Source organism: Monodelphis domestica, chromosome 2, assembly GCF_027887165.1.
Source record: "Monodelphis domestica isolate mMonDom1 chromosome 2, mMonDom1.pri, whole genome shotgun sequence".
NCBI lineage: Eukaryota > Metazoa > Chordata > Mammalia > Didelphimorphia > Didelphidae > Monodelphis > Monodelphis domestica.
In genome coordinates this window covers 363,193,041-363,203,648 of record NC_077228.1, presented here as the reverse complement: position 1 = coordinate 363,203,648, position 10,608 = coordinate 363,193,041, and the positions used below count along the sequence as shown (strand labels likewise).

At 34.5% G+C, this 10,608-nt stretch overlaps 1 long non-coding RNA gene across 2 annotated transcripts in view; it reads right to left on the bottom strand.

Annotated features, from left to right (window-relative positions):
- Positions 1-3,207: 3,207 nt before the first annotated feature.
- The window catches only part of LOC103105027 (uncharacterized), a 74,728-nt gene continuing 67,327 nt past the window's right edge, over positions 3,208-10,608 (bottom strand). The window contains exons 2-4 of one of the 2 annotated variants that reach the window (XR_008916630.1): positions 6,777-6,994; positions 5,447-5,568; positions 3,208-3,439 (exon numbers count right to left, since the gene is read on the bottom strand). This is a non-coding gene — a long non-coding RNA (uncharacterized LOC103105027). The remainder of the gene's footprint in view (positions 3,440-5,446; positions 5,569-6,776; positions 6,995-10,608) is intronic. The other variant, XR_001628403.2, reaches the window with a different exon arrangement.

Below are 10,608 nucleotides of genomic sequence, written 5' to 3'. Positions count from 1 at the left end.
TTGTGAAATCTCACCTGGATTTTGCCTTCTTTTACATTCATCAAGAATGTCCTTCATATAGGGAATCAGTATGGATGTTGTAAAAATGATAAATTAGATATATTTTTGGAAGTTGTTTTTTATTGGTCATCATTTTTTACAGCTAATTATTTGCATTATTTTCCCAGGCATTTAACACAGGCTTCTCTTTTAAATATCTCAGAAATATCTCAGAAACTAATTCCTCCATCTTCTAATCCTAAATATACCCAGAGACATGCACACACAAATACACACACACACACACAAATTATTTCACCTCCAGCATAAATACCCATTTATACACAATCTAATCCATCTGCTATTATCTTGATTTTTGTTTATTACCCTTTTTATTTATTTCCACATCACATCAGGGACTGTAATTTTAGAGTTCAAATGTTTCATGGTGGTTGATGAGAATTTCTTATAAAAACCTGACAGATTTTTCATGTTTTTTGCTTGTTTACTTTCATATTTCCATGTTCATAATTAAATGCTCTTGGATAATCTGGATTAAATTCGTGTCTTACCAAACTCCTCTTAATTTGTTCTTTTCCCTTCTACTACTAATCAGTGGGTATATTAGTTGATATTGTTCATAATTTTCACTATCCCTTGACAACTGTTCTACAACACAGTCTTAAAGAATCAGTGGGGCATTGACTTTTCCTAGGGTCATAAGACCAGCATGTCAAATGTGAAATTTGACCTTAAGTTCATCCTAACTCTGAAGTCAGTCGTCTATCCACAATACCACACTGCTTCTCAGAAGATTGTCTGTCAGGAGATTAATTTACATCAATTAAATTTCTTTAGGTAATGAGGATAATTTTCATTGATTCTGTTCTTTTATTCACTCCTCAGGTTTTTTTGTAGCAATAACTTTTAAAAATAGGTCATGGTGGGTTCATCATATCCTGTGAGTCTTACTATTTATTATCTCTATGCATATACCCTTAGATCTCTCCAGCCCCAATCTCAACCAAGTTTTAGCATTACATCACCAATCATCTATTGGACATTCTGAATCGAATGTTCCAGAAACTAGAACCAAACTATCTTCCTCCTAAACCCTCCTCTATTCTTCCCTCTCCTTTTTTGTCGAAGATTCTATCATCCATCTAGTCTATCAGATTTATAACCTTAGAATTGACCTAGATTGCTCATTCTTCTTCACTTCATATATTAATTCAGTTGCCAACTTCCATAAATTCCATAAATTCAGGTCCTTAACACATCTTACCTAGATTATTACAATAGCTTCCTGTTTGGTCTTATAGCAAACCTATTGCCCTTATAATTCATCCTATCTATGCAATGCTACCAAATTAAGTTTCTTTAAGCACATATCAGTGAAACCCAGTGTCTTCCTAGTGCCTGTAGGACAAAATGTAGATGAACTTGATTAGCTTTTAAAACCCTACAATCTGGCTCCAACCATTAATTCCATTAGCCATTATTTTCCCTGCATGATTCTTTGATCCAGCCAAACTGACTCTCTTTTCCCCACTCATGACACTTCATATCCATTTGAACTGACTGTCCTCCATGCCTACACTGCAGTCCCCCCCTTGATTTCATTTCATAGAGTCCCTCTTTTACAAGAAGTCTTTCCTGACACCTTCCTGGTACAGTTACTGCCCTCTTATCTGATACTATCTTGTATTTAACTACTCCATATACTTTTGTATTAAATTATTTTATATTTATTTCGTGTATATTATTATGCTCATTTATTTTATTTTATTTACTTATCCCTCATGAAGATATAAGTTTATTGTGAGTAGATTATTTAATTCTTTGTACTTGTATACCCAGAGCCATGCACAGCATCTGGCACACAATAATTGCTTAACAAATTTTTGTTGATTGATAGATTAGATAGGAGCTGCATACTTTATGCTCTCGTTTTTATTCTTCTAAGTTGGTATTGATTTTGAGTTTTGATCTAACAAGTCAACTGTGTGTCTAGACACAGACAACTGATTCAGAAATAACTTCATTACTGGTAACCAATCATTTCTTAGTAAGATACAATAAATTAATTTTTCTGATGTTATTCAATGCTTGACAGGTCTAACAACTCTTCTGAAAGAAATCTGTATGTATGTACGTGTGTTTGTATAGAGGCATTATGGTATAGTTGATAGGGAGATGTCCTAAAAACAATTGTTCAGCTTCTACCTTTGATACATATTGACTGGGTGGTGGCCCTGAGCAAGTCATTTAATCTCTTAGGCCTCTAGACACCTCTCTAAGACCACTAAAGTGGTAGAAGGAGTTTCTTCATCAAGAGAACTCATATCAATGAATTCACAAGTCCAGCCTCTTTACCTGTCCATGTCATATATACAAATATGCTTAAATATAACACATGTATAACTATATATAAGAATAAAGAAAGAATTTTTACTCTGTAGTCAGTAAGCTATTGGCCTCTTTTTCTAATTGTTAGCTACATTTTTAATCTAGTTTTCCTTTGCACTGGTAAAAAAAAAATATTAGCTGATTTAATTTAGAGAGTCCTATATCTTTGCCCCCAAAACACAGAATCACAGAATTTCAGAAACCTAAGTGACCTTCATGACCATCTATTTCAGTTCATATTTTAAAGTGAATCCCCTTAGAATAAATCTGAAAATGTTCATCCAGATTCTGCTTGAAGACTTATAAAGAGGAGGAGACTACAGTTTCCTCAGGTAGTCCATTCTGCTTCTGGATAGATCTAACTCATTTGGGAATTTCTCTCTTTTATTCTTTACTACATAAATTGGTAAACCAGTTATGAATCTTCTCAAGGTAATAATTTTATAAATGCTAATGATGAGCATTAAAATATAAGATGACCAAATGCCTCATGAAATGATGCTTATTATTGCCTTTAGAATAATGATTTTTTTAAAAGCTCCAATGGTTGCTTTAATTACTCACCTCCAAAGAGAGTTTTTGAGCCATTCTTACATTAAGGGATAACTACAATTTTTTCTCTTTTATTTGCATTAATAAAAAGTATGTCAAGAGTAATCAAGAATAATAAGTCCCTTGTCCTGCAACCAACATACTAGTTACTATACAAGTTTCACACATTTAATCTACCAATAGTTAATATTTACAGTCTAAAAAGTATATAATTATTAGGTATCTTTACCTCTTTTTCTGACACTCTTCCATCAACATTGTTGAAGTATCATGGGACCAAGATCCATTAAATTTTTTTCCTTATTTCACAAGTTGTCCTAGCCAACTATGTCATCAAACTAATTGCTACATTATTTATTATAAGCCCATTTTTATTCATCTAGGCTGATCCTTGGAAAATAGGTACATATCAGGGCATAGTACACACATTTACAATTCTTGCTGCTGGAGAGGTTGAGGCTGCTGGATCACTTCATCCACAGAACTCAGGAATTCTGAGCTGAAATAGGTCAAAAGTGATTTGATGGCACAATAAGACCAATTCTAGAGGAGGGGGGGAGGGAAGTTGTGAGGAGTGGGGAGTTGGGAGTAAATAAAGGAAGAGAGGACAGAACAGAAGAAATACTGCATTTTTTGAGATATCAGGGTCACCTCTATGTCATGATGACACATTGGCGCAAGGTTTTTTTTTAGCAAATTTAAATTAACAAGTTCCTGTTTTCTTTTTTTCAAACCATAGCAAGCAAAATAAGTAACAGCCATGGGGAAAGATAGTTGTGTCTGTATTTAAAAGAATAGCAGAAGAAATGAAGTCTAATAATAAATTCTCTCATTACCATCTGTATGAGTTATGTCTTTAGCTATATCTGGATTAAGCCAAGTTTTAAGATACTTTATTTCTCAGATATTTTCCTCCTCAAAACCTATTCTTCAGTGAAGTATCTTAGCTTTTATTTAGGTCATGGACCTCTTTGTCATTCCAGTAAAGTCTATGGACCTCTTCTTAGAATATTTTAAAATATATAAAATAGAATACATAGAATTGCAAGGGAAATGACTATATTATGATATAGACCTAAAATATATCTTTAAAAAACCAGACTCATAGATCACAGGTAAAGAATTCCATGGATCATGTTTTATATCCCTGATATTGTCCTTCAACTATCACGTTACCCTTGAGTACTTGTTCTTTTTTATCATGAGCTTCCTTTTAAATATTTTGTGTAAAGTAAGTTCATCTTTAAGGTGTACCATCAAGCTTCTGCCCTACAGACAAATCCAGTTTTATAACACGACTTAAAATTAACTCAATTTAGCCATCGTGATTTGCCTTCAAAAAAAAGTGTACCTCTTTACTATCAATGGAATGACCTCATTTTTATGTAACTGTTTGAGAAAATCATCTCATTCAATATGTCATATTTTCCATGTTTTTCTGTTCCTTTTAAAAATTAGCTCATCAAATTTTTCCAGTTCATGTTGGTAATATGTTCCCCTAATATCCATGAAGTATATGTTTGCCTTAAGCAGTTGTCTTTTCTACAATGCCTGAAATCTGTTATCGTGACATTTATCCTCTAAGTATGATAAATAACTTGATACATTGAAAATCACTCAAATTGTTATGCTTAGACTACTGTCTGGAAAAACTCACCATTTTCTTCTAAATAAATCCAAGATTATTTGTGAACACTGAAAATAACTGAAGGAAAATGAAACAGAAAGTAACATTCTTGGGCAGGTAAGAAAAATAGAGTTTCTATTGTGAACTGAAGGTAATAAAGTTATCTCTTCAATCTCTCATACAAGCCCCATCACCGCATGCACTCAAGAAGAAAAGTACATGCAACAGGAGGAAAGGAAGATTTCTTTTCTTTTTTTCACCTTTAAATGAGAAGACAAGTAGCAAAGAATAGCAACTGCCAAAAAAAAATGTGTATTAACACCACACTAAAGAGATACTTGCAAACATGAAATTAGCAGCACTCTATGTATTTATATTAGAAAAAAAATTGAGGTGAATAATAAGACTGGATCTTTCAAGCCACAAGTCCCTGAGTCACTGGAAACTGAACTGTATTGGAGGTTTTGATATGGTCGTTCATGAATTTATATTCTTACAACTCCAGATGTTCTAGTATGAGACTAAAAATAATGATTCAAGACATTAAACTGAGAATCTGGAATCCAGGCAAGGAGGAAATATACTCCCATCACTCTTTTGATCAATTGTTTTTCTTTCACTTTTATCTCTCAGATGTGTCCACTGCTTGGAACCTTCCAACTGTCCAAAGAGATACTTGGAGATTTTCATAACTTTTCTTGACTTTTACTACTCAAAAGTGTCATTAAGTGGTAGGTGAAATGGGTATCCCCAAATAGGGAAGTGGGGAATCAGTACTTTCTCTCATATCTCTAATTTCTTTCTTCCCAGGAAGTCTCCCAATAGGATGAGAAAAACAGAGTAGGAGAGGGAGGGAGAATTCAATTAATGTCAGCTTACCTGTCTGCTTGGTCCTTCTGGGTCTCATTCATTAAATGCCTCAAGGTTCTGTCCCTAGTCCTCTTCTTTCTTTTCTTTAATATCTCCCCCACTCAATAAATTCTGGTGGCCTTTTATTGTTTCTAAGATAAAATATAAACTCCATTTGGCTTTTAGCTCTTCAAAATCTGGACTTTAAAAGCCCTTTAAAATCTTATTGTACATTACTCTTTTTATTTTACTTAAGCCTGTTCATGTATGCATTATACTTCTACTCTGCTACTAAGTGAATCAGATTCTCTCTGTCCTTTACTCTTGACCCTTCATTTTTCATATCTGTGATTTTGTACTTCTCATTGCCTATCCCTGGAATAATCTCCCTTTTAACCTCTTTCTTAGAGTGTACCTCAGTTTCTTTAGGATGAAACTGAAATAGCATCTTTTAACATGAAGCCTTTATTGATCTTCTTAACAGGTAGTACCCTACCTCCAAAACTATCTAGTACTTAATGACTTTGTACTTGTTTGTATTATTTACTTAATATTCATTCTACATACACATATATTTTGTCTCCTATATTATAATGCAAGATCTCTGAGGCCAGGGATTGTTTAATTATTTACAAACAGAGTATCATTGCCTAAGACAGCCTAGAAAATACTAAGTGCTTAATAAAGGCTTATTGATTGATGAGTTCATCTGCTACCATAGCTTCAATTACATATGACTTTATATAAACTATATCTGTATATATTTGCATGTGAGTATATCTATAGTGACCAGGAGCTCTCATAATTTGGGCAAACAGTTAGCTACTCCAGGTTGATCAGAATTCTTTGAATCCATAGCTTATAAGCCCTCACTGTTATGTTTTACTTTAGTTAATCATAGGATACATAGTTCAAAATAAAGACATTTAATTAAATAGAATTAAATAAAAATAATGATAGAATATTTCTCTTATAAATCATGGATTTACGTCTTCATAGATTCATATACACTAGTTGGGAAATTATTTTCTTCCATTTCCCTGCAGCAACATGATTCTCAGGAAAGGACTTACAAAAAGTAGGTCAAGAACACAGGGAAGGTAGAGAATTTATTAATTTTTTCCAGTTTCTAACATCTTTCTTCCACAACAATGTTGTGACAAAGTCAAGAAAGTTTGGTTAAAATTAACTTACCTAACTGAGGGCTCCTTAAATGGCTCTAGATTTTATCCTTAGTTTCTTTTCTTCTTTTTTCTCTACTCATTAAAAAGATGACTTGAAATCGTACTCATGTATAATGAACATTAAAGAGAATTTTGGTTTTTTACTTAGTATTTTAGATTTTTGTAAGGATACTTACATGTGGTAAATGATTGTGGGCAGAGCAACTTTGTAAAGGGATGAATACAGTAGGAACCCATATTTCATATGGATGAGGAGGAACTAAATCCGAAAAGCTACTGTCTTCTACTCATGTTGTTGTGATGCTTTCTCTAGATATACTCATTATCCACCAGCGAGGCTTGCATTTAAGAAGCCTGTCCTTTGCAGAGGAAAGACTACAGATCTTTCAATTTGCTTTAAAAAAAGATAAAAATAAATTCTTTTGTACCTCAGCTAAAGTCCTCAACCCACAGTGCTATCTTCAGATCCACTTGAAGCTCTGTTCTCATGCTATGATTAATAAGTTCCTCCTCTAAAAGGAAGCCTAAAACTATCCTCTACTAGCAATAATCATTTTAAAGGAGGGACTAGAGGGCTTTTTTTTTCAACTCCCAGTCAATAATTACATCTTCTAAGCCAGGTTTCTCAACATTTGGTTATAGAGTCCTCTTCTTCTTATCCAATCTGTACCAGAAAGTACTTTGAAATCTAGGTTAATATTGGGTCTTTCCTTTGAACTCTTTTTAGAACTGTGTATGATCCTGTAGTTCTGGATACCTGAGATCATCTTTCAACGTGAGATGACAGGGAAGTATGTATCCTGTAAAGGAGAAGGCACCCTGGACCTGTGACAAAATTCAAGCAACTCGAAAGGATAGAATATACATGGACAACTGGAAAGAACTTTGAATCAAAGACATTATGGGGAATGAACTTCAGGAAAATGGATTATGTAATATTAATCGTTGATCACATTTACTTTACATATAGGGAAGTACATTCACATGCACATTGGAATAAATATGCATCCACCACAACATATCTAGAACACGAACAAATTTTACACTGACTTTAGGGGCTGTGCTGTAAATAAGGACAACTCATAAATTGTATATCTGTAGATAAATCTCTACTACCAGAGGATATATATGTATATATGTATTTAAATAATATGTGACAAATGTGTACAAATAATAGACATGTACATATGTAACATAATAATGATCTAATCCACTAATATAAATAGAAAGGAGAGTTAAAATACTAACAATTAATAGACAGGGACAGAGTAATTTAGGGAGGGTGGAAAAGGAAATGTAATTAGAGAGGTAACATGGGGACAGAATAAATCAGATTTCATTGGATACAAGTTAATATATATGAATATATATATATATATAAATGTTCTAAATTGTTACATTGGAATTAGCATTACATAAGGCATAGGATAGTTTAATTTTACTTAAGATTTGAATTTTATATTGATTGCAATAGGAAGGAATGACTTTTGTATTAAGAAATTGTTATATTGTAAAAAATTTTGTTGGCACATAATCCTAACCCTCTTCCCACAACTCAGTCTTAGCATAAGATAGAAACTTAGATTAGCAAATAAGACAGTTTAGGATAAGATTTATTATTTTGGGAGGGGAAGGTTAGATGGGAACAATAAGTAGTATAGATAGATTGGAATAGACATAGAAGGTAAGTAACTGGTGTGGTACCACGAGAACAACAAGAAAAGGAGGATTTGTGACAGAGGCTGGCACTAGGAAAAAGTGCCAGGCCGGAGAGTATGTGAAATTGACCACCTCGAAGGGGAGGGGCCCCCAGGAGGTGGAATCCGGAGGAAGAAGACTCTGGCTGGGAGAGCATTGAGGCCCTCAGTCGGAAGAGGTGGATAAAGACTTTCTCCTGAGTGTTACTCATTTTTCCTGCTGGTGACTAGAAATTTTTCCCCGGCAACACTTCCCAATTGAAGGGACTTTCTGAAGAGCAACCTGAGCAGACTTTACCTCAGCTCCTGTTGCCCAGGGATGAGTCAACCTGACTTTCTCTCAGGGGGCTCAGGCTGCCAAGGCCCGAGTTCCCCCCAAACTTGAGGAGGGAGGAAAAGGGTTTAGATAGAGACAAGGACCCCCTTTTCCCACTTTCTTTTTCCCATTCTTCCCTGCCCATTCTTCCTTTTGGATTACCTGATTGACTTAACACTAAAAGTTATCTGTTCCCCAAGTTGAGTGTGAATGACTGGTCCAAGGGGAGACCCTTTGGTCTCGAGTAGTGGAGGGGGGACAAGAGTAAATTGGAGAGAGTAGCTTTAGCTAAGTAGGGAAGGCAGAAAGCGGACAATCTTCAAACCCCTTCTCCTCTCTCTGAGCTAAACTGTTATATCTGCTGTCTCCCCTGAACCCTGCTTTGAGAAGGGGGTTCTCCTCTCTTTCCCCTTCTCCAAAATGAAAGTCCAAGTTCCTCTCGGGGTACAAAACTTCTCTCCTCTTTTATTTTTTTAAAACAGAACTCCAAGTTAACTGATGAACTTGTTTTCCTTTACTGATCTCTACTATCTCTCCCAAATCTCTCAGTTCAGTTGCCACCTGACACATGTTGATCTACTATTTCTTCTTCTATGACCTCTGCTGTTTCCTTGTCTCAGTTCCAATGTCATCTAAATTGTGGTTAACAAGTCAAATAGCAATAATGATGTATTATATGGGGTCAGAAACCCACCTTAGTTATTAGGTTTTTTGATTTCTTATAACTAAGGTAAATCTTCCCAGGGCTTTACTTTATCAAAAGGAAAATAAAAGCTTCTCTGTTCTACAAAAATCATAATTATTGTGCTGGCCAGAGAAATTTTATTTAGGTCCTGTGTAATGAATCCAACACAATGAACTGAAAAGATCATTTAGTCTGATTTCCCTTACTGATGAGAATGGAGGCCCAGGAGATGAAGTAACGTGTACAATGTTATAAAGTTGGTCAGTGGTAGAATTTGAATCCAGTTCCTCTGACTCCCAAATATTTCATTCTTTTCACTACACAACAAATAAAATCTGTCTAATGACCTTTGTTCCACTTCTTCCTAGAAATATGCTACAGCTTGCTCTCTATCCTTACACATCTAATTCCAATCTTTCACCTAGGCTCCATCTCCACATTTTCACTCAAAAGATGGACAGCTTCTCCCAAATGTCCCTTTAGTGACTCAAACATACCTAAATCAGAACTCATTATCTTCTTGATAAACCCATCTATTCTCTGGTTGTCAGTAGTAAGCAAAGTATAAAACAAGGAGATGTGCTTGCCAACTATTTGTCATAATCATGGAAGAAATTCTATATGGAGGTCAAATGGAAGATGAATTATTTTTATAAAGAAAAGCTTCTCTGCCCTAGCCATATTTCCTGATTTCTTCATATTTTATGCCATTTCAAATCCTCACATAGCATGTTTGTTGATGAGGCATCATGTCACTTCATTGCTTCTTTTTTTGTTTTTGCTTTTGTTTTTTTTTCAATATTAATTTTATTTTATTGATTGATTAGTTAAGAAAAATTTTCCATGGTAACATGACTCTCCATTGCTTCTTGCCTTTTGTGAGATATTTATATTCTTCAATCAATTAATATAAACCATTTACTATATGCCAGTCATTGTACCGAGTATTTCTTAACCACCTACTATGTGATAGCCATTGTCCCCAGCTAGTAGGGACACAAAGAAAAGGAGAAAAATTGTTCTTTCTTTCAAGGTGGAAAGCAGCACAAATACAACTCTGTGCCACCAAGATATATACAAGATAAATTGAAGGGGAAAAGTCTCAGAAGGAAGGAACTAAGATTTGGGAGATTTAAGAAAGGGTTTCTTGTAGAAAGGGAGATTTTAGCTGAAACCTGAAGGAAATTAGGGAAGTCAAGAAATAAAAATGACAAGAGAGAACATTTCCATTCAGAGGGAACAATGAAAATGTGCATCATAAGGAGATGTGAGAGAAACTATGTCCACTATCACTGGATTGCAGAGTATAT